The following is a 26,902-nucleotide window of genomic DNA, read 5'->3' as shown; positions in this document are numbered from 1 at the left end:
CAGAAAACAAAAGCAGCAGTGCTACACTTGCACCCCTCCCACCCCCCCGACCAGGGGGCTGGTCTGACAAAAGTGCCAGGGCTGCTTTGGCTTCCCAGTCCTGCCCTGTCTACTCTGTATCCCTCTACTATATCCGACACACTCTTCGACACTCTACTTTACACCAGTGCACTCTTCACCACTGCAATTTACAGCACTCCATTCTAGGCCATACCAATCTACTCTGCACAACTCCACTCTATGCCACTCTGCATCACTGCACTCTGTCAATACACTCTATGCCAATGCACTGTACTCTGTAACACTCAACTTTATGCCACTGCACTCTACACCAGTCCACTATACGTCACTGTAATCTACTGTGCACCATTGCACTCTACACCACTTTACACTACTCCATTACATTTTATGCGGCTCCATTCAGCTTCACTCTGTCCTGCACTACTTCACTCTACGCAACTTCATTGTACTCTAAAACAATCTACTCTATGCAACTGCACTCTACACCACTCTACTTCACTCTATGCCATTGCACTCTGTGCCACTCTACCCTTAACCACTATACGCCACTGCACTTCTACTCAACTGCACTCTACTCCATTGCACTCTACTATGCGTCACTGCTCTCTATGCCACTCTACTCCACTCTACTCTACACCACTTCACTCTGATACTTTACTCAGCAACACTGCATGCTTTGCCACTGAACTCTACGCCATTCTACTCCACTCTACACCACTGCACTGACACTCTACTATGCAACACTGCACGCTTTGCCACTGAACTCTACGCCACTCTACTCTGTACTACTCCACTCTACACCATTGAACTGTATGTCAATGCATTCTATGGCACTATACTGTACTGTGCACCACTCTATGCTACTCTACTCTGCACCACTCTACGTCACTGCACTCTATGCCACTTGACGCTACCTTGTGCCACTCCACTCTGCCCCACTGTCCTCTATGCCACTGCACTGTACGCCACCCTACCTCAGTGAGACCCTATTCTACTCTGCGCCACTCTACTGTGCGTCACTCCGCTCTACTATGCACCACTCTAATATATGGCACTATATTCTAGGACATTGCATTGTACACTGCTGAATTCTGAGCCACTGCACTCAATGCTACTGCACTCTACGCCACTATACTCTAGAACACTCTACTCCAGTACAGTATACCTTGGTCCACTCTACTCTTTCACTCTAGTGTATGCCACTCTACGCGACTCCACACTATGCCACTCCACTACACAACACTCTCTGCCACCCCACTGCACAACACTATTCCAGAATTCACCATTCCACGCTACGACACTCCACGCCACTCTCCTGTATGCCACTAACTTTCAGCCATGCTGAACAGCAGCCACGCTGATAAACAACATGGCTAAAACACATTGGCAAAGCCAATAGCTCTTGCATCGCGAGACCTACTGGTGTTGTCAATGGTTGTCCTTCCCGAACCCTTAACAACGAGAAGCTGTTCAGGAGTAAAGGAGACAAGGGGTGAACTGCTTGGTGTCATTGAGGGGTGAAATGGGCGTGAGGTCCCTTTCGCTAATTCCTGCACTTTGGTGAGTCAATATCCATGCATGCCAACCTTCTGTGTTGGTTAAACCGACCTGTTAACCTGTTCTTGTGTAGCACACATCTGCTCCTGGCCTTGTAACCCTTTAGATTTATGATGAATATTCCTGCTAAGTGAGCGGCTATGGGCGTGCAGAGGCCATAGTGAAAAGGACAACTACAAACTGATTAACTTTACTTTAACCTCGTTTGGACCTAACATTTCAGATTGGCGAGACAGCATCATTTCTCACGAAAAAAAAAGCCAAAGCAAGGCTGCTATTTCCATGACATTCTTCCACAGGAGGCGAGTTTGAGCTCACAAGAAAAAGAAAATACTAAATTTGTCATTTTCAAACTCCTGAAACTTTTAAGAAATAGTATGTAAGTATTATGATCATCAGGCCCTCGTTTAAGGATTCTTCTTTATAAGACGCTAGACAGGTGTGGGTGCACGCGGCCTGCGCCCCAGAACTACGTAAGAGCCCCGCGCACTGTGCGAGAACATCCTTTTAATCAGTGGAGCACAATGCGGACACCTGCACTGCCACATTGTGAATATAATTGCTGGGTGTCCTTGTTATAATTATTCATAATTGCCTCTTTAAAATCACACTCGCCTACTGCTACATTTCTGTTTTTTCCAGCCACAAAATGAAGAGATGGGGGCTGCCATATCCTGGGGAGTCGGCACAGTTTATTTTCCCCCAACTTGCCTTCTTGGATTGTCCGTTCTAGTTGGTCCTGCTTTACCCTCCTGTTCATGCTGTTGGACTCCTGCCTCCCCAACTCCGCCTTTATTATATGGGTGTGATATATGTAGGGCCGGACTCGGATACAAAACCAACCCTGGCAAAAATAGTTTAAACCAGCCCAGCTAACTTTCGCTTCTCTCGTCACTCATAGCTTTTTTCCCCTCCCTCTCTCATGGGCTGCAGCAATGACCGCTTGGGAGGGGTGGGGCTGCCGAAAATAAGCCACTGGGGAAATGCCTGTGTTATAAACATGCAGAGTGTTATGGTCCAATAATGGCAGCAAGAGGTTCATGGAAGCACTTTTCTCTGGCAGTGTGTGATCAGGATGGGGCAATATAAATATGTTGGCACCATGGGGAGCCAGCCCAATGACAGTCAGCAAATGCATTATCTTTGACAACCTTTGCCTCGGTGGAACGGACAACAAGATAATGTGAAATGTAAATGAATCTGACGTATTTCATTGGTCACAAACAGGATGTATCTTAAATTAGCCTATTGGTTAAGGCACAACCTGCAGAGACAACTGTGTGCTTTAAGCAATATTTCTAGTCTATTCGTTTTAAATAATACTGATGGTTAATTGTAAATGTCATTAAACACATAGATGGACACATCTGGCATACGTACAGACCTGCATAAAACTAAGCCTGTTACAGAAATACAGAACTTGATAAAGCCACAACACTTTCAAATCTCATACGGAGTGAGTATCTTTTTTCCTCTAATGAAGGGTTGGATGAGTCCGCTGTGCATTACCTCAAAATACACCTGTCTAGATCACAACTGCACAACAAACATTTGCAAAGCCAGTAGGTCTTGTCTACACATGGTACTGGCTGCCTCAATGTTTTTTTACCATGTTGTACAGAGGCGCAGCCGCCATGCAGCAAGGCTGCAAGTCAAAACTGAGCTTTGGCTTTGCCAATAAGTCTTGCATTTTGGATGTGAACGCACTATTTTTTGCATTTCTATTGTGTTATTGTTTAGCATCTCACAATGCAAAAAAACACCTCTAGATATGTGAGGGACGCCGTTCTCACACGCAACGAAAATAATGTAAGATGATTGGGTGCTGTGTTCAGAGCATTAACCAGCTCCTTGTATTACACTACTGATAGGCTTTGTAAATGAGATACAACCACCCGCTGTGTCAGAATCGGTAAGCGCGGGCGGTGTAGAGAGAGAGGTGTAGAGAGGTGAAGGTAGAGAGAGAAGGGTAGAGATAAAGTTGTAGAGAGGTAGAAGTAGAGAGAGAGGTGTAGTAAGGTACAGTTATAAAGAGGTTCAGGTATAGAGAGGTAGAGGTGTAGAGACAGAGAGGAAGAGGTATAGAGATAGCGCAGTAGAGAGAGATAGAGAGGTAGAGAGAGAGGAGCTGAGGTAGAGGTGTGATGGCCAACAAAAATGTTCACTTAGTGAAATCGCCTTGGAGGGAATTAAGCACACAAAGGAGGGACATTTAGAAAAATGCACCAATAAAAAGGAATCATTTGAGAAAAGCAAAACAAGGAATGTATGGCAATAGTGGAAGTGGTTAAAGCTCACAGACTGAATACAGCATATCTCGTAGACAGCACATGCGCACTGCCTAGGCTTGACCTAAAAAAGACTATCACATCCAGCGCGTGTAAATGTAAATGTAAATTAGCACTTGTATAGCACACTACTCACCCGTTAGGGTCTCAAGGCACTGTACTCATACCGCTATGGAACCCCTCCTGGCTTTTCCCTGTGAAGTGCCCACTCCTGAGCACCCCCAGGGTGAAGCCAGGCATCCAAGCGCTGTTGGGGCCCTTGTGGAGATTAAGCAAGCTATAGCCCAGAGTTGGACCCATGAATTAGATTAGGCACCAAGGCGAGAATTATCTGGTCAAGGGGAATTGAGCCCAAGACCTGCCGAAGCGGGACTTGAACCCTGGTCTTGAGCCAGATCTCTGCTTCAGGGTTTGCCACTCTAACCATTGAGCCACACACATCATACTGCTTTTTTAAATTGCTTAATAAACATATTTTAAATTGCTGGCTGGCGGCACACAGGCAAAGGGCGGGGGGTAAGGACAGGCAAAAAAGAGTACCTTTGAAAGTGCTTAAGCAGTGGAAGGACACATAGTGGCAAAGAAAGCAGTATTTAGGCCAAGCTCCAGTGGAGGGACAAACACCAAAAGAGGAAGTGAACCAGGCATGTGCTGACCAAAAAGGCAGCAAATGAGTGTGACGATAAAATCAACCAATCATAAGCAATGGGGCAGGTTCTAAGTCCCCTGCAAACGAACAAAGGGTCCATTTTCTCTCAGAGCCCAGTCAAATCCCCATAAAGATTGAGCAAAGATGAAGATGCAGATTGGGGGGAGGGAGTGATAGCTTCTCACTTCTCCTAGTTTTGGGGGTCAATTTTGGCAAAAAGCACAACAAATCTAGGGTTTGTAGGCTTCCTGATTAAATCATAGAGAACAGACAACTGCTCTCCCTAGATGCTTCTATTTCTATGTCAGTACAGTGCAGTGAGAAAACCAAATGAGTTGGATGCCAAAGTTTTGATTTTTTGGGCATGTTTTGTTATATTACAATGTTTTATACAGCAAAGAAATCACCTAAATCCATGACACGCAGTCGTGGCCACTATCAGACGCTTTCAATAATACTGAAGAGGTTTTTAGAATGCTGATTTCCTTCAATCCCTCACCTTTCATGAACACCTAACCCATAAATTGAGATATTTATAAGAGGGGAAATGCCATGCCGTTTGCTGTGTGCTCAGTGAAGGATGCTTACAGGTGATTTAATTAAATGTATGTCAATATTGGAGGTACAATCCTCTTCCCATAGTGCTAACAGAAAGCACAGCCTAGGGACACAAGATGCTGTGCTGCAAAAAAACATTATGTCCTACAGAGTGGGAAAGGCAGATTCTTGCTGTGTGAATCCTAATCAAATCCACTGAAATTATGTGATTCTGCGGACCAGTCCATTTTCTGGATTAATATGGATTTGCTTCCACAAAAAGTGCTGCATTATGCCGCATGATTTGACTTTCCTTGCAGCATGGTTTAGTTAACTCCACCAAATATTGTTTTCCTCCCCGCCACATAATGCCAATGGCTCTGATCTTAATGAAACGTATGTCCTAATACGCAGGGTGTACGAGGGTAAGCAGTCTTGAGCTTATGAGGCCACATACACATGTCCTATCACTAAAGCGAGGGCTGGGACAAGAGAATCAACGGCTCACAGACTCCTAATCTACAGGACGAGGAAGAGTACGGACACCCTCGCCACGTGGAACTCACAAAAACGTGTCTTTCATCCCTTATGTAAAGAATACGGACGAAAAGGTAAGGCAATCGCTGCCTGCGGCGGTGCTCACCCGAAAAAAAGCTAACATTGGCAAAGCACTAGGGGCCAGGTGTATCAAAGGGTTTTTCCCATTTGGTGTTAATGGGAAAATGTGTTTGTACATATGGCCCTTGGTTTCACCGACGGGTGATATTGGCCTTGTCAATGTTTCAGTGATGCTGCACAGAGGGGGGGCTGCTATGCGGTATGGCTGAATGTTAGTTTTTTGACAGTGCCAGCGGCTTCCGCTTCTTGCCTTTTTTTGTTATGACTTGAGGGAGGGGCAAGCAACAACAGAAGGAGGAAGGGCAGTGGGGCGGTGGGGCAAGAAGACGGACAGCTAGGGGAGGGGCGAAAAGTACAAGAGGAAGCCGGCTGAAATTAAAAAATACACACTCGACTAGAGAGCTCGGTGCGAGTTGAACACCTGATTACAGCAATCAACAGCTAGTGTTACTAGTTAACCTTCTCCGAGAGCCTGTCAAAGCGTAGCAACATGTTTAGCTCCGTTTTTTATGGTAATTCGTAAACCGCTTGAGTAAAACACATAATTTCATGCTGGAATGTGTAAACTATGCACAAGAAGTTTGCCTGTGTGTTAACTGTGGTACATTCATGCTTATAGAGAACACACCGCACCCCGCTCTCAATATGTAATGCATGATGCCAAAGCCAGCCATATCATGGGGGAGGAAGGCGCGGACCACAGCCTGTGGAGGCTTCTAGAAAGGCACAGGGTTCAGTGACAGAGCACAGAACATCCGCGAGGCCCCTTGCGCATGCGCTGGGAGGACTGCATTCCGCGCTTGCTCTTGGCAGGACCCCACGCTTGGCCCCGGTGGCCTCTCCTGGCCTGAGATATGATGTTCCATCCTCCTGGACCCAGCAGCAGCAGCAGCAGGCGCGAGGCTGCGCCCGTCACCTCCCTCGGTTTTCTTGGCCCAGCGAGGGCCTCAGTCCATGTGATTTTTGGAGCAGCCCCCACGGCGGGTCTTAGGGTTGCGCAGATACCGCGCGCCCCTGTGGTCTGCTGAGCCGCTGGGGTCAGGAATGCTGAGCGACGTGGGTTTCAAGGCACCCCTCTGGGCCCCAGCTCCACCGCGCTCATTCCACCTGCTGCCAACATTCCTAGCCCTGCCACCCGACCACCAGCTGGATGCCCGAGCACCGCCTCAGGCGATGCACACGTTTGCGTGGTTCCAGAAAGCAAGGAGCACGGTCAAAACGCATAACACAGGGGCTTAATGACATTCTTTTTTACTTTCCATCTCAGAAGCCAAAAAACTAATTAGGAGGCCCTTTTTAAAGAATCACGAAATCATACTACAAAGACAAGCATCTCCCTAGAGCTCCCAGAATGTCCCATAGTCCAAGTCCTTAAGTCTGGAAGGGAGCAAATAGTTATTTTTTCTGCTCACCTGTGTTATTTACAAATCTGAACTTTGGCAGCATGCCTGGTGCTGGCTCTAGTTAGTTTGCCCATGTGCTAGTCAGAAGTGAATTGTATTCTCAAATGACTAATCCATCACTAATTCTTGTTGGGTTCCGGAGTAGCGTGCTACTCGCCAAAAGCGCTTTGACGCCTCGTCAGGGGTAGTAAGCGCTATCTAAATACTATTACAATAATATGAGACCCTTTAAGTGGTAATCACCCCTTCCACGTCTCTTCCTGCTGGCACGAAAAATACCCAGGGGACTTCCCTTGGTTAGAAAGTACATGGTCTACTAGCCTGGGTGGTATTGCAAACCTACTTTCTCGCGCTAACCACAGTTCACCCGTCTCAAGGGCTTAACTAGTGAAGCTCACACCAGTGTTCAATGTACAGGATTCAGTGTACAATTACACCACACAATTGGAAAGGATACAGTTAGCTTAGAGCAAACCAATACCAACAAGCTGTTAAGGTGTAAACCTGCCACAGTTTCATTCCACAACCGTTCACCCTTTCACCAAGTTTGCCACCCCCTTCCTTTTTAAAACAGCTTTCCTCCCTAGTATCGCATGCCTAGTGTGTTTCACCTTTTGGTGAACGGAGGTGTCCAGTAAATTTAGGGATCTTATCCCTTAAACCCCAGACTCAGCTGTGGTCAAATCCGCATGCTGAGGAAATTCCTCAAACGTCTGCCTCTGGAAGCCCAGAAAACGGAGGTACAGGCACTGATCCTTTCCAGGCTGGAATATGCCAATGTTTTGCCTTTTATTTAACCTTCAAAAACCCACCTCGATCACCCGGCATTGTAATCAGTTGCACTGGCTACCAGTAGAGAAAAATGTCATTTTCAAAGTCTTGACAGGAGCACACTCGGCTTTCTACAAGACCGGTCCCAAATACTTACATGAAAGGTTGCCCACATTCTGCCCTCAAAGATCCCCGCGCTCTCGGTAGGTCCGACTATTTACCACCCCTTCACCAAACGAAAGAAAAGGGTGGCTCGGCGTGTTTGGTTCTGGCTGCTAAACATTGGAACTAACTTCCCTTCCCCCTCGGGTGCAAACTGGTTACAAAATTGTTCGGTAAACAATCAAAAACCCACCTGTTTAAAGAATAAAGTGAATAAAGCCCCTTCCTCCTGATGACCTTTCACCTCAGCACTAGGGCACTCTCGCAGCAGCTGAGCGCTTAACAAATCCATTCATTCATTCAATCATGGCCGTCCGTTAGACTGTTCATGGGTTGCAGATCGAAAGCTCGCCATATCCCAGTGTGAGAAGATTTCGGGTTAGGCCTTTTTATTGTCCCCAAGAAATGAACAACATTACACCAGGCCTCATAATTGCTGATATGTGTTTGCTTAACTGTGAACATTAACAGCCTTAGTTCAGTCTACGAGGGCATCGGTACTCTTGGGATCTCACTGCAGTCCCGCACCATCCGGGACACCTTCTCCTCCATGTTACCCTAGCACGAAAACGACATGGTTAGAACTCTGGCTTGTGCACCCCTCTAATTAACAGACCACTAGGCTGCACCAGACTCGGGGCCTGCAGGTTTAATACGTTAATGAGATTCTTGGATCTGAAGTTGCAAAAGCTCAAGCAGGGACTTCTGCAACACTGGGCCAAACTTTATGACAGCCCCGCATCTTGCAAGTCCCAGACCTGTGCTAACTTAACCACGTTTGCCATGTTATTTCTCCCTGCTCCGGGTGTACACAGTGAGCTTTCCCATCAACCAAGAGGCGTCAACAGCTAAGTTCCCTGGGTTTTGAAATATCTTCCATTCGAGCCTTCTCTAGACTCCCATGAGGTTAGGAGGGAAATGCTGTAAGAAGAGCACAAGCCTTCAAACTTGGAATGGCTCCCTCCAGAGAACCAGTGCCAGTCGGATCCACCGGCGTCTTACGATGCCAATATTCAGGGTGCGGAGGTTGTAATAGGTAAGACCACCCGGACAGCACCCTCGAGGAGGTGAGTAATTACTCCAGGGGCTGGGGGGGGCGGGGGGCGCGGAAGGAATGGGGCTGGACGTTAGTTTTACCGTTTTAAGTGAAGAATACATTTATTTAACCTGTTTTTTTGTGACACTCCCGCAGTGTGTGACTACTGGGCCCGCCCACCACTACTGCTCCCTGTGGGGGTCATAATGAGCCTTTACCCAAGGTATTTTGTCCCTCTGTGACATATTGATTTTACTACACTGTTACAGGAATACACTCTTTGCTGAGAACAACACAATATCTCTGCCTAAACCTGCTTGTTAGAAGATACACTTTTGTTGAAAACTGCATTCTAAAAACATTTGATCCGCGTGGCGTTCACATCTTCAGCAGTCAGTATATACATTTCTTCCATTTTTGTGCATAAGAGCAGTCTTTCCACATATGGGTATATATTCTTAAAGTGAGATTACAAGCGCACTAATAGTGAAATGTATGTATCAGTAATCATAACCGAGAATAAGGTAATTTGGATGCTGTTTAGGCTTTTTCATCTTTTACAGATCATGGTCCATTTTACTTAAGAGGAATTGTAAGTTACTGTGCTTATATATCGCTTAACACTACTGTAAGAACATAAAACAGGAAACTGTTCTTGTGTTTAACTAGTGATCTGCTTGTTTTGGTTCTGGCGAAAGCCACGTGACCCGGTTGGGCTGAAACATGTATACCATAAGTGAATTTTGATGTAAGGGATGATTGTTTTACTCCCAATTTACACCCTGTTCTGATTTTAACTTTACCCAAATTCCTGCAAGAATGAATGAAGTGAATGAGGGGGTAGAGGTACTTTAATCATAGGAATCACTAATTCCACTAAGCCCCAAACCAAGAAATTCTCCCTCCTTTTGGAAGTAGAGCCCATCCCAGCACACTAGGTGTCACATGTGTCGACCCGACGATGAAGCATGGCACTAGTGGGTAAGGGTCTCTTAACAATGTTTTTGAGACCTCAATGCATATTGGTTTGCTTTGGGTGCCACTCTCTTATGATTATTGATTCTCTAATGGCCGTTGAGTGGATATATCCATGAATACTTCTTTCTCCCCCATTATGTGTTAGCTAGTCCCCACAGAGAACCTCCGCAATGGTTACTGGCTCGCAGTCAAGTTCCAGTCAGGACCTTTTAAATACATGCTTTTCATGACATATTTGAGTAGAATTCTAAGCACAGAGCTACAAAAAGTTCTCTTTTTTCGAAGATGGTACCATCTTCTCTGTAGAAGACAGGGAATAGCTGAACTTGTGGTAACCATCGTGGATGCCTGGAGCCCAAGACCTTTTTCATTGAATTTCTGGGCCTATGTTAGAGGTTGGATGGTAAGCAGAAATTCTCCAAAATCGGGAGAAAATTATAAATCTGGAGAGGGGTCCACCAACTGAATTTCCTCCAGGGCAAGAGTAGCAAGGTGGAGGGGATTCTGCCAGTAGCTTCTACTCCAAAAGTAGTATTTTCCTCCAGAAATTGCGAAGATGTACCACCAAACTCCGGATCGGACCGCACTCCTATATCTGCTGCAAGAGAGGAGTGGAGACCGATGAAGCCAGACTTTCTCAGGCCAATAAAAGTATTCACAAAAATGACAAACAATCTCACGAGACCTCATATACTAGCAACGGTTCAACAAAAGACGATTCACCTGTCTAAGGACTTTATCTAGTGACAGGTAAAGGTTGGCACACTCCAAATTCAGAGAGCCAAGCCACACCCAAGTCAGGGACCTCAACTGACCCTAAGAACCACGGCATAAGGCGAGTCATTGGGAATCAGAGAGTAGATGATATGCAAAGAAAAACGTGAAACTGCCATGGGAAGAGAAATATGGCCATTTTCATTGTATTCCTGTTTGTAGTGTATTACACCAGCTTTCTATCATTTTGCAGACTGCTGCTTACTTATTTTCTGTTGCAAAACTGCAAAAGGGAGGGCTAGAGAAAGCAGAGGCCTGGCTTGTCTGGGGCGCTTCCTTAACGTGGTGACTACAGAGGGGGTAGAGCCAGGCCTGCAGCACCAGCCAGGCCAGCACTTGCAGAGCTCCTCCACCTATAGTGACACATTGATCCAGTGTTCTTTGCTCAAATTTAGCACAGGTGAGGCTCCATGGAAGCCAGCTTGCTGCAGTCTTATAAACGGGCATTTGGGACTTGCTTTCAGATGGTGTCCAGAAACCACAGCTCTGGTGCAGATAGGTACCTACCTTCGTGTCGGAACAACCGTCTGTGGGTGCATTCGCCTCCATTTACAACGATACAGAAGGTGCTGGTGTAGACAGACAAAGGCAACCTCAGCAAGACGTAATAAAGACTTTCTCAAATTCATAGCCCCCTTACTAGTCTTTCTTTACTCTTAACATCAGGTCCTGACAAGTTAACCGTTTTACCCGCGGTATGCTGCTAGATGATAGTCCTGTCAGTGCAAGATGGCAAGAACGCCTATTCTGCTCAAGGGGACCCATGGCCGGTGCCCCAGTTCATCGGACAGTCACAGAGTTGTCTGTGGTAGATGAGGTGTGATACATTCACACGTCTATGACTGCAAGGGGTTATTATTGTGCCTAAAACGTAGGCTTCGCGGACTTGCGGTGCTGTAAATCACAAAGGCCCGAATGAATCACACCCTACACAGACAATTCTGTGATTTTCTAGTCAAGTTCATACACTGGCCTTGAATCCTCTTTTTCGTTCGCCTCAATTGTAGTCATATTTTCAGCATTGAGATGATGATTGAGTTGGCTCGGTGAAATTCAAGTTGCATTCAAATGTTTGCTACAGGTGCATGAGCCACTAGGCTATATAATAGGCGTAGCAAGTTTCCTCTGCTGTGTAGGTGCAGGTGAATATTACCACTGCGCATGTGCTGTCGGTTACATACACATTTTACTGAAAGTAGTCTTGACAGAAACAACATCAAGACAGGGATAATGCCTGTCTCTGCCCCTTCTCCACACATTTGTCATGAGCAATATTTTACTTCAAAGCATTGATTACTGAAATACTGCGTTCAGAGGTTTCAGATGTTCTGCCTCCAAGGGCTGGTCTCCAAATATAAAAGTCCATTGTCCAGCCATACCCTTAGGCAAGATCTAAACTCTAAGCTCAAAGGAGATGTGTCTGCCCTGCCGCCCATCCAGAGTCTCACCAAGATCAGAGCTGTACCAATGCGCTGGTGACGTAAGAGTATCCAATCAGGGCTGAGCCTACCCCCTTTTCTCCCTGATATTATTGTTTCCTCTCACTTAACCCCGTTCCCAGCACTCTGCATCTTTTACTGCAACAATAAAAAAAAGTAGTCATACAATCGAGGGAAATGCTCTACTTCTTGCATCAAGAGATTGTGTAGACGGGATCAAAAGGGTCAGGCTAGGTTTGTCACAATGAGCAATGCCACCCACACAAGTCACAGGTCGGTAGTAGGTAGTGATAGTTAGGATCTAGGCCATTATTTATACTTTTTTAGTGCTGCATTTGTGTCATTTTTTGACGCAAAAGTGGCGCAAACTTGCAAAATACAATTGTATTTTGTAAGTTTGCGCCGTTTTTATGTCAAAAAGCGGCACAAATGCGGCGCTAAAAAAGTATAAATATGGGCCCTAGTTTCTTGTTTTGCTAATAACTTTGGCACCATTTGACGAATCTTCACAAAAAATTTAAAAACTAGTTTGCCTCTCACTTTAGCTGCTGTTTGAAAGTTTTGTGTTGATTTGTCAAGCAGGGGCATGAAAAAGGAGGGGGGGGGGGGGAGCAGCCAAAACGCATTTTCCCCATGCAGTTTTCCATAGGGGTTTTAGAGAAGACTACAAGCGGAACCAATGAACGGTTATATACCAAATTTGGCAGAAAGCTAAATCTTGGTCTAGAAAGATCTATTTTTTGCTATTTGGTGCAAATCTGTTGAGTAGTTTTAGAATTTTTAAAGAAAAAACATTTATGGGTATCTAGGGACGTAAATCCTCAGTGGATCCGACGAATCTTATGGTGAAATCTGATTGGCTGCCAACATTTCATCCAGGAAGTGTTGGCAGCTATCTTAGGACTCAGGACTCAGTATCCCCCCCCCCCCCCCCAAAATGCAAAAAATAAAACAAAAGTGGGGCAGGGCAGGGCAGAAATACCCTGACCCCCTAGGCTGGTGGTGGGGTCTCACAGAGAACCCGCCAGGGACAAAAACGTTTTTTTTTGGTTAATGTTTTCTGCAAATTTACAGAGGATCCATAGCAAACGTTAATTTTTTTTTTTTTTTTTTAAATCAAGCACTTGTTTTTCAATTGGCCCCCTGAGTGGGCCAGGTTCTGGGGGTATTTTTATTATACATTTAGGGGAGAGGGGGCGCTTGCGGACCACTTTCGCCCCCCCCCGGGGACCACCACTCCTGGGGCACAGCTGATATTTTGAAGGTGAAGGGGGGCCGCATGGCCCCACTTCTCAGGCTAATTTCAGCCCAGAGATTCCATTGCCCCAGGGCCGTCCTCCAGGACCAATTTGGGCCCCAATGTCCTTCACCCCCCAGGCCTGGCGGTCTCTTGATCTTGGGAGGGGACACACAGCCCCCTTCCTGGGTGGATTTTGGCCCCCAGGGCCACCAACCCCCCCAGGGCCCGGCTGTGATAATTAAAGGGGGGTATGCGTCCACATTCCCTGATCCGTTTTTGGACCCAAACTCCTGGGGCCTGGCCGTGCCAAAAAATGGGAGGGGGCAAAAGCAGCCCCCCACTCCTGGAGCAGTTACTGGGCCTGGGGACCTGCATCTCTCAGGGACTGCTCCAACTATGTTCTGGGGTGCCCACCCAAACTTGGATTTGCTCTCGCTTGGTGCAAGTAATTTCCAAGCTTCCACTAAGCGAGAGCAATCACTAAGGGCCTGATTTAGAATTTGGTGGAGGGGGTTACTCCCTCACAAACCAGAAGGATATCCCGTTCGCCGCATTACGATACCATTATAGCCTATGGAGTTTGTAATAAAGCGGACAGGATATCCGTCACGTTTGTGACGCAGTAATCCGTCAGTCAAACTCTAAATCAGGCCCCAAGTGTGCTCCCAGCAGGTGGGAGCATAAAAAAGGCTTTCACCCGCTGGTAGTAGACTTTTCATTTGTTTCCCAACCCGCTGTGAAGCGGGCAGGGAAACAGATGAAAAAATTGCTCCCGCACGCAGGAAGCAAATTATTAGCTGCTCCCTTCTCGAGGGAGGAATGTTGGCTCCCCTGGAGGTCGGGAGTCTGCTGGGGCTGGGACAGCATTGCAGTTCTCCCCCACAGCCCAAACAGAGAAATAATGATTGCCCTGGGTCGACTCCATGGCGCCCACAATTTACTGGCCGGACCCCAGGAAATGGGATCCCCAGGGCCAATATTGGCCTGAAGAGGGGGCTGCATGCACTCCTCCCCCTTATAAAAATGGCTGGGGCCTAGGAGACGGGGTCCCCAGGGCTAGAAATCGGCCTGGGGGGGGGGGGGGGGGCTGTGTGTCCCTATCCCCATTTACAATAAGGGCACGAGTTATAGTTTCTTGAGATAATTATAACTATGACTGCTGAATTTCTATGATTTTGTGTGTGTGAATTCTGAACCTAACTATAACGTCCCTGTAACCTTTGTTTTTCTTTAGTGAATTTCTAAGGTTTTTTAAATTCCGTTTCTTAACTATAACGTCCTTGTAACCTTTGGTTTTTTTTTGTGAATTGATATATAGATAAATCGGGATGTAAACAGTGGTGTAAGAAAACTTGAGCCCCTCCCCCCAGCCAACCACCTAACACTTCCCACACCTCATCATTGTACTAGGATGAGGGGGTCCCCTGGAGCTCGGGAGCCCTCCTGCACTGTGGGGCCGGTGCGGGCTAATGTTACGCCACTGAATGTAATGACAAGCTTATAGCGACCACATCTAGGCTCTGTGGATTAGTATCCCACTGAGTTAATAGACTGTATATGGAATGTAACATGCCTTGCACTACATAAGGAAGGGATGTTGAGGACACATGGGCAGCAAGTCCAAGTCCACCATACTGCTCCATGATTTATTGCTCACACTGATAAAGCATGGCTTGGGAGCCTCCATGGCCAAGCATGAGGAAACAGCCTCTACAATGCAGTCTTACACACAATTGCATTTACCACATATCATTTACCACACAATGCATTTACCACGTATGGGCCTTTACCACGCATGCCTTTAGAATGCAAGGTAAGTATATTTAAGGTAAGTGTATGTCTGTGTGTATATAATTTTGGGTTTAAGGGTGGGTGAGGGTACAGAGTGGTAAAGGTATTTCTAGAGTTTAGGGTTGTAGGGGCATAGGAAGGTAAGGGTATTTTTAGGCTTTAGAGATGGCTAAGGGAATAGTTAGAGTTTAGGGTGATTAAGGGTATAAGGTGTAAGGGTATTTTTAGGCCATAGGGATGGGTTGCGGTATAGGGTGATAAAGGTAATTTTAAAAAAGGGGTTTGATGGGGTTCCCTCACCATAAAGATAAAAAGTATAATAAAAAAATAGATTATGGTATTTTTAGGGCTTATGGGTGGGTCGTGGTATTGCGTGGTAAATGTCATTTTTAAACAAGAGGTATTTGAGGGGGTGTTTCTCCCCCATAACATAATGAAAATAATTTAAAATTACACACACATATATATATATATATATATATATATATATATATATATATATATATATATATATATATATATATATATATATAGAGAGAGAGAGAGAGAGAGATATATATATATATATATCACACATCAGACAGGCAGAACATAGCCATAGAGAAAGGATCACATGCAAAACCAGTTTTGTGGTCTTCATGTTGACCTGCCCCAGTCAAAAGAAATAATGGGAGCGCAACTCTCCCACTACACAAAAGGATATTACAGCGCTTAAGGGCATTTTTTTTGTGTGGAATCAGCCGCTCTGTAGAATATAACAGACATGTTGACTTTGAAAATTTGTTTTATTTTAATGTGGTTTTTGTATTTTATTTTACTTTTGGATTAAGTATAAGGAAGGGCAAGATCTGATTGATTTGATTACCTATTTGGGTACACTAGTGGAACATGATCCTGGAGGAAAAGCACACCCGTTACCGCAGTATGTCCAATTATGAGTGAGAATGAGAATAAGGTTCCTGTCTTTAGAAATTATTATTTTTTAGCATGCATTACAGAAATTGATTTTCAATTAGATTACTGTATGAGTTCATTAGGCATTTCCACTTTGGATGAGAGTATTTTTTTTTTTTAAATATTGTTAGTCGACTCCAAAAGCAATTCAAGGAAAGCAAGCATGGTATTCCCGCTAGGCAATGAAGCAGCAATATGAGATGCTTAACTCATGAAAGTGGGACAAATTAGGTTTGAGTCGAACACACTATGGAATAACTGCATGTATATGATTATGATGCCTGGCTAGGTCAATTATATAAAATTAATTTTGGTATTTATGCACGTTGTTTATAATACACATGAGTTTTCTGCCTACTCCAAAATGGCGTGACTAGTGTGGGATTATTCCCATTCTTCCTTTATATTTACGTATAATAAATTGATTGGTCAAATGTTGTTTAAATTTAGAGAAACAAATAGCAGTACTAATGTAAACAAGGCTTTTGCCGAAGCGCTTGTTAGTGCCTCAGCAATAAATGGAATTTGTTGAATTCTACTGCCAAAGAGTTGATCTTTTATTTACTGTTAACAATGCAAGCAGGCGTGTCCTGCAAGCACCACCGTTAACTTACCGTAACTATATTTACCTTGCGTGGTAAAGAATTTGTGGTAAAGGCATACGTTATATAGTCATCCAGCCCTGAGCGTGGCTTGATGACACTCCAAATTCCAGCATGTTTAAGTTGCTCAGCAAACTTCAAGGTGGTTTCTCGGAACACCATTTTTCAAAGTGGCCTGCAATGCTTGACTATAGCTTGGTGGCTTCTCATAGTTGCAAGGCTTGATGGATCACCGTGCCCCAGCAGGATAAGATAGCTCACCATGCACCAGCGCACCTTCACAACCACCTTACTTCTGCATGGTTTGGTTGCTCACAGTCTCCAGCATGGCTTGATCGCTCACCATGCCTCAGGATGGCTTGGTGTGTCCATACTCCTATGTGGCATGGTCCCCATTTTCCTATATGTCTTCATAGCTCAAGATACTCCAGAATTGTTTAGTGGCTCACCATGTTCCTGAATGTCCGGATGACAGTAGATACTCAAACACTGCTTAATGACCCACCATCCATCCACAAGTATGGCTTTGTGTTCACCATGTTCTCTATTGGTTGATATTAGTCTGCTCCAGAGTTGTTTGATGGCCAATTGTGTATTTTTCCTTTCCAAGAACTAGCATCTGAACCTGGCCCGTTTTCTGTCCCCATCTACTTTAGTCACAATGCAGAAGCAGGATGCAAAGCAGGAATACAGGAACAAAACAGGCAGTGGCAAAGCCAATAAGTCTGGCTTTAACATGGTAACACATATAAATAGCATATGCAAATACTTGTGCTAACTCATTAAGCCAGACCTACTGGCTTTGGCAAAGCTTTTTCTTACACGAAAACAAAGGAAGAAGGACAATGGATATGCAACCAATGGGGGAAATAACTGGAACATTCACAGAGCCAAAAAACAACAGGAAATAAACATACATCTCAAATTATTAAGAGAGATATAGAGGGAAAGAACAATGGCACATAAAGGAAAAATATGCCTGAGTTCTGACTAAAGCATTCAAAAACCTGGTGCAGCGAAAAATGAAAAACAAAAAGGGACAGCGTTCTGTATTAATGAATGCATGAAGTGTTAAGATTTACTGTACTTCTGAAATATAAAAGAGCTTCTCAGGAACAGCAACGCAGAAACTCTATAGAATTATAGACCTAACAGCCAATAGCATGAGGTAAAAGAGAAATACTTTTCTGAGCGCAGCCAAAGCCCAATCTATGTATTTGTTTAAATAATTGTCAACAATAGCTCAAGTACAGAGCTGTGCTGTCAGCAAGACCTAAAAAGGGGTCCTGTTTATAACACTCACAACGTTTTTGGTAGTAACCCAACAGATAAGACCTATGCTATTACACAGAATAAGTCGATTAAGAGGGCATTGCTTGGACTTAAATCAATCTGTGTCCCTGGGTTGAACGAGGGCGATGCTTGCTTAGACAACGTAGCAAAAGGAGCAGCCAACAAGCTCGGCCTTTGATCTTTAACTCAAGCAGCCTTTACCTTGTGCTCAATGGATGCTAAACCAGCTAGTAACACTGATTTTTCTTTTTTTGGGCACTGAGTGACATGAATGTTATGTTAGGGGTCGCGATGTTGTCAGGAAACTTTGTTAGAAAATAGCAAGTAGAGATGAGCCACATTTCCAAAGTGATAAACTGAAGAGAAAGAAAATGTCTCAAAGTAACATCTTGGCCTTACGAATTACTTAATCGGTCGCAAAGGCAATAGGTCTGGGATTAATGTGCTAACATATGCAAATTTAGCATTAAAGCGATAAACAGGGGAAAATTCAACAAGAGCAGAGTAGGGAGGGCTATAGTTATTTCTCATGCAGTTCAAGATAAGTACTGATGTAGAAGCAGAAGGATGCACTCAAACAGCTAAAAGTATTAGGTGAGAGATGAATATTCTACTGGGCTGAGCAACGATGTAACAAGCTAATGTGCTTGTTGATAAACGCCAATGGTTTCAAATGCGAGACCCAAAAGCCCACTGTACTCATATTGATAGCAAAAGCTCTGTTTGATAGCTGTGCTGTCAGAAACCAGATATAAAAAGACACCTTGTAATCAGTCAGCAGAGACAAAGGTGAATTTAAGGAACACTACACAAGAAAACATGGAACATGTTTTAATCTGCCCCAAGAGGAACCATCAACTCCGATGGTCCTTAAATTAGAGTTTAAGCTTCCCTAACCGACTGACCCTAAGCTTCCCTAACTGACTGACCAAGACAATCCCTTATCCAAAGGGTACCGCTGCAGACTGCGGAATGTCAGGCAGATGTGTGGCTGAGGGGGTGCAAATACAAACATGATAACTGAGCCCTCTACAAAATGTGGTATACCAGCCAGCTTAATGGGATATTCACCACTCTGAGAGGGTGTGCCCACTGGATGGTTTCTACCACATCAATAATAGGCACATACAGAGAGCATTCACATATCCCTGTAGCATGCTTGGAAACATGTCAGTAAAGCTCTATGTGTCTGGGTACTGTAGCTAGTGGGATACATTTTGGATGCCCCAGTTTTGCAATGCACAATATGGAGGGTGGAGGCAGCTTCCTTAGAAGCGCACTATCTGCATTCCTGTGGCTACATCCGGAAGACCCAGACATAAAAGTGAGTAGGATGGAGCCAATGTTACCTTTAGAAATTCCAAGAAGTCTTTGTTTCCAGGGAACTGATTATCAGTTCTGCCATAGCACTGTGGTGGATGGTAGGGGGTGAGGCTGGGACTGCAGTTTCTATTGTTCAAGGTGAGGAAATTTCTAGACCAGGCTTCCCTTTTATCCATCCCTAATTACTACTTTAGAAAGGCTGATGACAGCCTGGTGCACAGATGTCATTCTTCATTGGGTCAATATGGTGGGTGCTTCTGCTTGGAGCTATCCCCATTGCTATATGCAGTGAGAAGCTTTGCTTTACACCAAAACTGTTTCTAGAGAGCAACTGAAGAATGACACTTGAAAGGAGAACCAACTCAAACTGGTTCTGAAGTTTAAGGCAGAGGATCCATATCCCCTGTCTATAAAATGTGTATAAAAGTGGGATTCAAACCACAGCACTTTGTTACTGTCCCAAGTTCTTCTTGATCAAGAAATGAAGTGCTCTGGAATGTACTTGAAGAGCTGTTGTATAACCAGGGATGGTTCCTACCTGGCAATCTTGTGGGAGTGAGAAAAAAAATCACCTGATGTCTGCATTTTCTGCTGGAGCAGTTTGAGGATATGGCTGATGAGAGAGGAAAGAGCAAAGCCACGAGTGACCTGTGTTATGAGTGGGTCCCCAGGCCTCTCTGCGCTGTTCCTACCTAAGCACAGCTCCAAATACGGCACCAGTTCAAATGTGACTAGCAACCAGTGGAGACTATAAAGTATGGTTGCTGCCACTGACACCAGAAAAGCAAGAAGGCCCCCATCCAATTGTGAGCCTGTTCAGCCAGTGAAGCCATAACTGCACCTTGACACTGTGAGCCACATAAGCCTGACTGCACCTAGTAGATGTGAATTTGATCACTCTGGAAGGCCCCATCTGCTTGTGGTTCTGTGCCATGATCCTGAACAAGCCTTACTGCACTTACCCAATACTGTCTGCACCAAATAGAGGCTACCATGAAGAGGGAAGCCATGGGCTGTGCTGCTTCACCTTTCCAGGTGTCCAGTAATTGTGTGAAATGTTTCTGGTTAGTAAACTAGGTGCAACTAACGTTATTTTCACTAGCAGGCCATCAATATATACATTCCACATTTTGTGTAGATTTATCATGGTTTCAAAGTTATTAGCAAAACAATAAACGCCTTTTAAATGGAAAGTGGCTCTGCCCCATAGCCACAGACTTGCTCAATGATGATGGAAAATATAAACACCCACACTTTTATTTTGTATATTTTATGCACCACTCTAAGCTTGAATGGCCTTGTTTTGGAGGTGTATACAAATCCAAACCCGTGCAAGCTTACAGTGGTCATAAATTATACAAAATAAAAGTAGGGAACTCTGGGACAGCTGCTCCTTTATAATTTATATAGAGTACATCTCCGACAACACTGACACTAAATCTGGTCAGCTCAACATCTAAGATGAGCCGACCTCCATGTGTGCCTAGTGCAATAGGTTATTTATTACCAGGACTTCTGGAATGATGTAGAAACGGAGAACCAAATTATGTAACAAGTTTGACTAAATTATCCCGGCAGAAAAACAAATTATGCGGCATAATTCAGGACATTTTATGATAGTATTACTTCATTATTTTGCCATTTTTACTCATAGTAACACTGTCTGGGCAAGGATGTCACCTCGTTAGTACTTGTTTAACAACAAAGTTCATCAATAAGCAACTGAAAGATAACTAGTCAAGTTTTGTGAAGGGACTTCCACTCCTCAGGAACCCATTACCATGTTGTAATAACTTTTGAATCATTTGAGCTAGAAACATTTGTTTTGTTAAAATCTCCAGTTTAATGCCTATAGGAAGGCTTATGTGGCAACTCCATAACTGTGCAGAAACACCATTGCCACGAATCACACCCTTTTATTGGCTCTATTTATTACCATTGTTGAGTGTTGGAGGCACCCTGACAGTGGGTCATGATGTCCTTTCCATTCCCTGACGATGGTAATTGTTACTTGCTGGGATGTGGGCTGCATTTATTTTGACCGCCATGGCATAAAACTATATACATCGAGAGAGAGGGGGGTCGTGTGTGAATACAATTAACTGTAAGGCTTGAAAAGAAGGTAATAGGGGTCCTGTACACACAGATCTACCTGCCAACTACGCTGGCCCAGCGTCCCTAGGGACACTTCCAGCCGGTCCTGGTTTTTCAGCCAGCAGCTTTCCATGTGCTGGGACCGGTAAATCTACAGTCTGTGGGAACAGCACACGCCCCAGCATGCTTACTGCTGCTGGAAAATCAGAAGTGCATGGAAGTCCCCAGTTGGGACCAGTTAACAGATGTGAGTGGGGATTGGGAGGGAGGACGAAAGAAAGTAAACAAACTGTGCATATCGAGTTGGACTTAAAGGATAAGAACAGAAGAAAATGTGCAGAATGGGAGCGGAGAATGACTGGCAGCAAAAGACAGAGTACACAGAGAACGGTGCCTGTATGGAAATGTGAGAAAGTAAACACCAGAGAGCTTGCAGAGAGAGATTGTGGAACGGAGGGAAGCGGCGAGAGCTATGCACAGCCAGAAGGCGGAAGACGAGAAACTGAAGTGTGCAGATAGAAAACTGATAAAGGGGAAAGACTGAGAACTTTACCTAAAGAGAGCAGAGAGTGAGAAGGAAAACACTCAATAGTGTAAGAAGGGGTAAAGAGACGGTAACCAGAGTAATTAGTGAAAAAAAGAGAATTGTGCAGCGAAAGAAGAAAGCGTAAACCGTCATGCGCTTGGAGAGGGTGAAAAGCTGCGGATAGTGAGAAGGGTACACAAGGATTTGGGAGAGACAAGGTAAACATAATTATGCTGAGAGACAGTGTTGGGTTAAAGCTAAAAACAGAGAGAAAATGTGCATAGATAAAGCCAAGGGCTGAGAAGGTAAATAAAGACAACTGTGCACAGAGGGAAAGGTGGGGGCGATGGTAAACAGCACTGTGCACACGAAGAGGGGGCGTGTGGGGGGGGGGGGTAGGGGTAATGTGCACAGCGAAATAGGTCCCAGAAGGTAAGCAAAAGGATCCGTGCCCCTAGGGAAGTGAAGAGCTAAGAAAGACAAGAATGTGTTCTGGGTAAGGGATAAGGGAGGTAACCTGCAGTCTGTAGAGGCACGGGGAGGGAGCAGACAACTGTGTACACGGAAAGAAAGAAGGGGAGGGACTGATTTCCATAACTGTACACGCCGACTGGGGAGAGAAAGGTAAATTGCAAGCAGATAGAAGAGCTGAGCAGCCATGCAAGGCTCTACACTCCCAGGCTCGGAGCACAGCCTCAAAACAGATGCCTGCTGCCCCTGGGCTGAGAGCTGGAACCGCCCCCGAGATACGGATGGTGCCTGCTTCACATTCAGAGGAAGTTCCTGTCGTCGGCGCTAGCTGAAGAGAGGCCACCTGCTTGGAGATGGCCTGTTCCACTCAGGCTCTGAGCAGGGAATGCCCCCGGGCACGGTGCTGGCTGCCCTCTGACCCAGGGCTGGTGCCTGTGGCAAGAAGAGTGCAGTCACACGCAGAACTGCAGCCTGCTGCAGTCGTAGCTGCTTACTGCTGCCCTGAGAGCAGGTGCTGGACCTCGACTCCGATAAACACCTGCCCTGCCCTTAGACTAAGTAAGTACTGGCGGCTTCGCTCCCAGTTGGCCGTGCCCTAGAGCTGGTACTTGCCTCGGGGCTGTCTTCAGTCTCAGAGCTGCTATCTGCCAACCCCCAGAACAGGTGCATGTCCTAGCAGCTAGTGACTGCCCCGAGACTCACTGCTGGTTCCTGGCCTAGACTCACGCCAGACACTGCCCTAGATTCACTGCTGGTGCATGTCCTAGACCCAAGGCTGCTGCTGCCCTAGACTCACGGCTGGTGCATGCCCTAGATTCACGCCTGACACTGTCCTAGACCCAAGGCTGCTGCTGCCCTAGACTCACGGCTGGTGCATGCCCTAGATTCACGCCTGACACTGTCCTAGACCCAAGGCTGCTGCTGCCCTAGACTCACGGCTGGTGCATGCCCTAGATTCACGCCTGACACTGTCCTAGACCCAAGGCTGCTGCTGCCCTAGACTCACGGCTGGTGCATGCCCTAGATTCACGCCTGACACTGTCCTAGACCCAAGGCTGCTGCTGCCCTAGACTCACGGCTGGTGCATGCCCTAGATTCACGCCTGACACTGTCCTAGACCCAAGGCTGCTGCTGCCCTAGACTCACGGCTGGTGCTGCCCTAGATTCACGCCTGACACTGTGCTAGACCCAAGGCTGCTGCTGCCCTAGACTCACGGCTGGTGCTGCCCTAGATTCACGCCTGACACTGTCCTAGACCCAAGGCTGCTGCTGCCCTAGACTCACGGCTGGTGCTGCCCTAGATTCACGCCTGACACTGTGCTAGACCCAAGGCTGCTGCTGCCCTAGACTCACGGCTGGTGCTGCCTTAGATTCACGCCTGACACAGTGCTAGATCCAAGACTGCTGCTGCCCTAGACCCTAGGTTGGTGCATGCCCTAGATTCACGCCTGACACTGTCCTAGACCCAAGGCTGCTGCTGCCCTAGACCCTAGGTTGGTGTTGGCCTAGATTCACTGCTGACGCCTACCCTAGGCTCAAGCCGGACACTGCCCTACACACACGACTGGTTCATGGCCTAGATTCACGCCAGACATTGCCCTAGACTCACTGCTGGCGCATGTCCTAGAACCAAGGCTGGTGCTGCCCTAGACCCAAGGCTGGTGCATGCCCTAGAACCAAGGCTGGTGCTGCCCTAGACCCAAGGCTGGTGCATGCCCTAGAACCAAGGCTGGTGCATGCCCTAGAACCAAGGCTGGTGCATGCGCTAGAACCAAGGCTGGTGCATGTGCTAGAACCAAGGCTGGTGCTGCCCTAGACCCAAGGCTGGTGCATGCGCTAGAACCAAGGCTGGTGCATGCCCTAGAACCAAGGCTGGTGCTGCCCTAGAACCAAGGCTGGTGCATGCCCTAGAACCAAGGCTGGTGCATGCCCTAGAACCAAGGCTGGTGCATGCCCTAGAACCAAGGCTGGTGCATGCCCTAGAACCAAGGCTGGTGCATGCCCTAGAACCAAGGCTGGTGCATGCCCTAGGCCAAAGGCTGGTGCTGCCCTAGACCCTAGGTTGGTGCTGCCCGAGACTCACGGCTGCTGCTGCCCTAGACCCTAGATTGGTGCTTCCCTAGACTAACTGCTGGTGCATGCCCTAGACCAAAGGCTGGTACTGGCCTAGACCCTAGGTTGGTGCTGCCCCAGACTCACGACTGGTGCTGCCCTAGACTCACGGCTGGTGCATGGCTAGCTTCACGCCCGGCGCTGCCCTGAACTAACTGCTGTTGAATGCCCTAGACCCAAGGCTGGTGCTGCCCTAGACCCAAGGCTGGTGCTGCCCTTAAACCTAGGTTGGTGCTGCCATAGACCCAAGGCTGATGCTGCCCTAGACTCATGACTGGTGCATGGCTAGATTCACGCCTGGCGCTGCCCTAGACTAACTGCTGGTGCACTGCATGTCATAGACTCACTGCTAGTGCATACTCACTGCCGGTGCGTGGCCTAGACTTAAGGCTAGTGCAATCTCCCCCTCCCCCCGACTCATTGCTGGCACATGCTCCAGAATCGCGGCTGGAGTATGCTCTAGACTCACGGCTGGTGCATTCCCCAGAGTCGCGGCTGGTGCATGTTCTAGCCTCACTGCTGGTGCATGTTCTAGCCTCACTGCTGGTGCATGTTCTAGCCTCACTGCTGGTGCATGTTCTAGACTCACTGCTGGTGCATGTTCTAGCCTCACTGCTGGTGCATGTTCTAGACTCGCACGGCTGGGGCATGTCTTTGGGTCACTGCTAGCACTGCCCTAGACTCACGGCGGATGCATGCCCTAGCCTCACTGTTGTTGCATGTACTAGACTCACACGGCTGGTGCACACTCACGGCTGGTCCTTGTTGCCCTCGGAGATACTGCCCATCACCAGATTAGACTGTCTGCCCTCAGATCCGCGGCGGGCCCCCACAAGGAGTGATAGAGTTTGCTTCCTCTGCTTAGCAGCTCTCACACCAAATCAAAGCGGGGACCTCTTCCCGCCACCCACTCTACACTGTCACCTGAACAGCATGCTGCTTACGACGCACCCCGAAAATGAACCACCTTAAAACAACCAGAGCCGGGGCTTCGCATTTCTACTGCATATGCTGCCAGCAACGCAAAGACAGACAACTTCTCCAGAAAGTTTCTAGCCACCGTAGACACCAACATTTCCCATAAAAGGGTAACTGGGGCGGGAGCAGAGCCAGTTTGGCTCTCAGAACAGGTGGGTGGTCGACATACACCTAGCCATCACGCAGAGTCTGGTAATAGCAGGTATGTCTAGGTGGGGGTTCGCCCACTCAATGCGATCTGTGGAGCACGGTGGTCGTGGGGATCCTTACCTCAAGATACACAGACACAAAACAGACAAGAGACACAATACTTAAAAAAAAAAATCCACTCCCCGGATTGAAAGGCTCCTCAAGTAGCCAAGCGGGGACCCCGAAGCTTACCTTTTTCAGAGTGCAGGTGGCTGGTGGTCCGGGTCCCTTTTGGGGAGGGGCCAGGGCGTGCCCCTCCTGCAAAGTCACTGGGCTCCGAAGAATGAGACGCCGATCCAATGAAGGGGTGCAAGGAATCCTGGGGTGTCCAGTAGCCGGTCCTCTCAGAGGGTCCTGGTCTGAGTGGGCACGTAGCAGCAGGTCATCGGATCACAGGGAAGTGTGTGGGGGATCCCCTGCCCTTTGTCCCCCTCTCCCCTGCTGGGAATAGGGACCCTCCTCTTGTTTGGTTAAATCTGATGGCCACATCTGCAGGGCCGGGGCGCTGGAGATCAGCCCTGGCTTCGTCTGAACACGGGAAAGGCGGCGGGGGGGCTTCTGTCTACAGGCTGGGGGTGCAGGGAAGGGTGTCTGCCCCCTCTATACAGAGAGGAGGGGTCCAAGGGGTACGGAGGAGAAGCTAAGCTGCAGAATCTGAGGTGCTGGCAGAGGCAGGAGGAGGAGGGGGCGGGGATGGAGAGAAGGGGGGGGGGGGGGGGAGGAGGGTGTGAACGCGCAGGGTGATTTATGGCAGCCCTGCAGAGCTGTCTGAAAATGACCAGCTCTGATCGGTTTCAGACCAAATTCTCCATTTCAAGGCTGAACCGCGGCCCTGCCAGCTCAGCCCATGCAGGCGGCTCCTCCTCCTGCCCTCCACTGGCTGGGGCAGCAAGGGGAGGGGAGAGGAAGGGCAGTGAGTGCTGAGAAGGTGGGGAGGAGCACAGAAGGGGCAGGGAGAGAGGCAGGGAGAAAGAGAAGGTGCAGGAGGACACCAGGGAGGGATCGTGAAGGGGGAACTCAGAGAGGAAAAGGGGAGAGGGTGAATGAGATGGGAGAGGGCTGGACGGAAGAATAGAGAAAAGCATGTGCCTCGGTG

General features: G+C 47.0%; 1 protein-coding gene across 1 annotated transcript in view; it reads right to left on the bottom strand.

Annotated features, from left to right (window-relative positions):
- GLIS2 (GLIS family zinc finger 2) overlaps nt 1-26,684 on the bottom strand; it is a 217,561-nt gene extending 190,877 nt beyond the window's left edge. The window contains exon 1 of the mRNA XM_069210464.1: nt 25,999-26,684. The gene's annotated coding sequence lies outside the window, so the exon portion shown is untranslated. The remainder of the gene's footprint in view (nt 1-25,998) is intronic.
- Nucleotides 26,685-26,902: the final 218 nt, after the last annotated feature.

The sequence above is a fragment of the Pleurodeles waltl genome, chromosome 10, assembly GCF_031143425.1.
Source record: "Pleurodeles waltl isolate 20211129_DDA chromosome 10, aPleWal1.hap1.20221129, whole genome shotgun sequence".
NCBI classification, from domain to species: Eukaryota; Metazoa; Chordata; class Amphibia; order Caudata; family Salamandridae; genus Pleurodeles; species Pleurodeles waltl.
The sequence above is the reverse complement of the archived record's forward strand: the minus strand, read 5'-3'. Positions and strand labels throughout refer to the sequence as shown.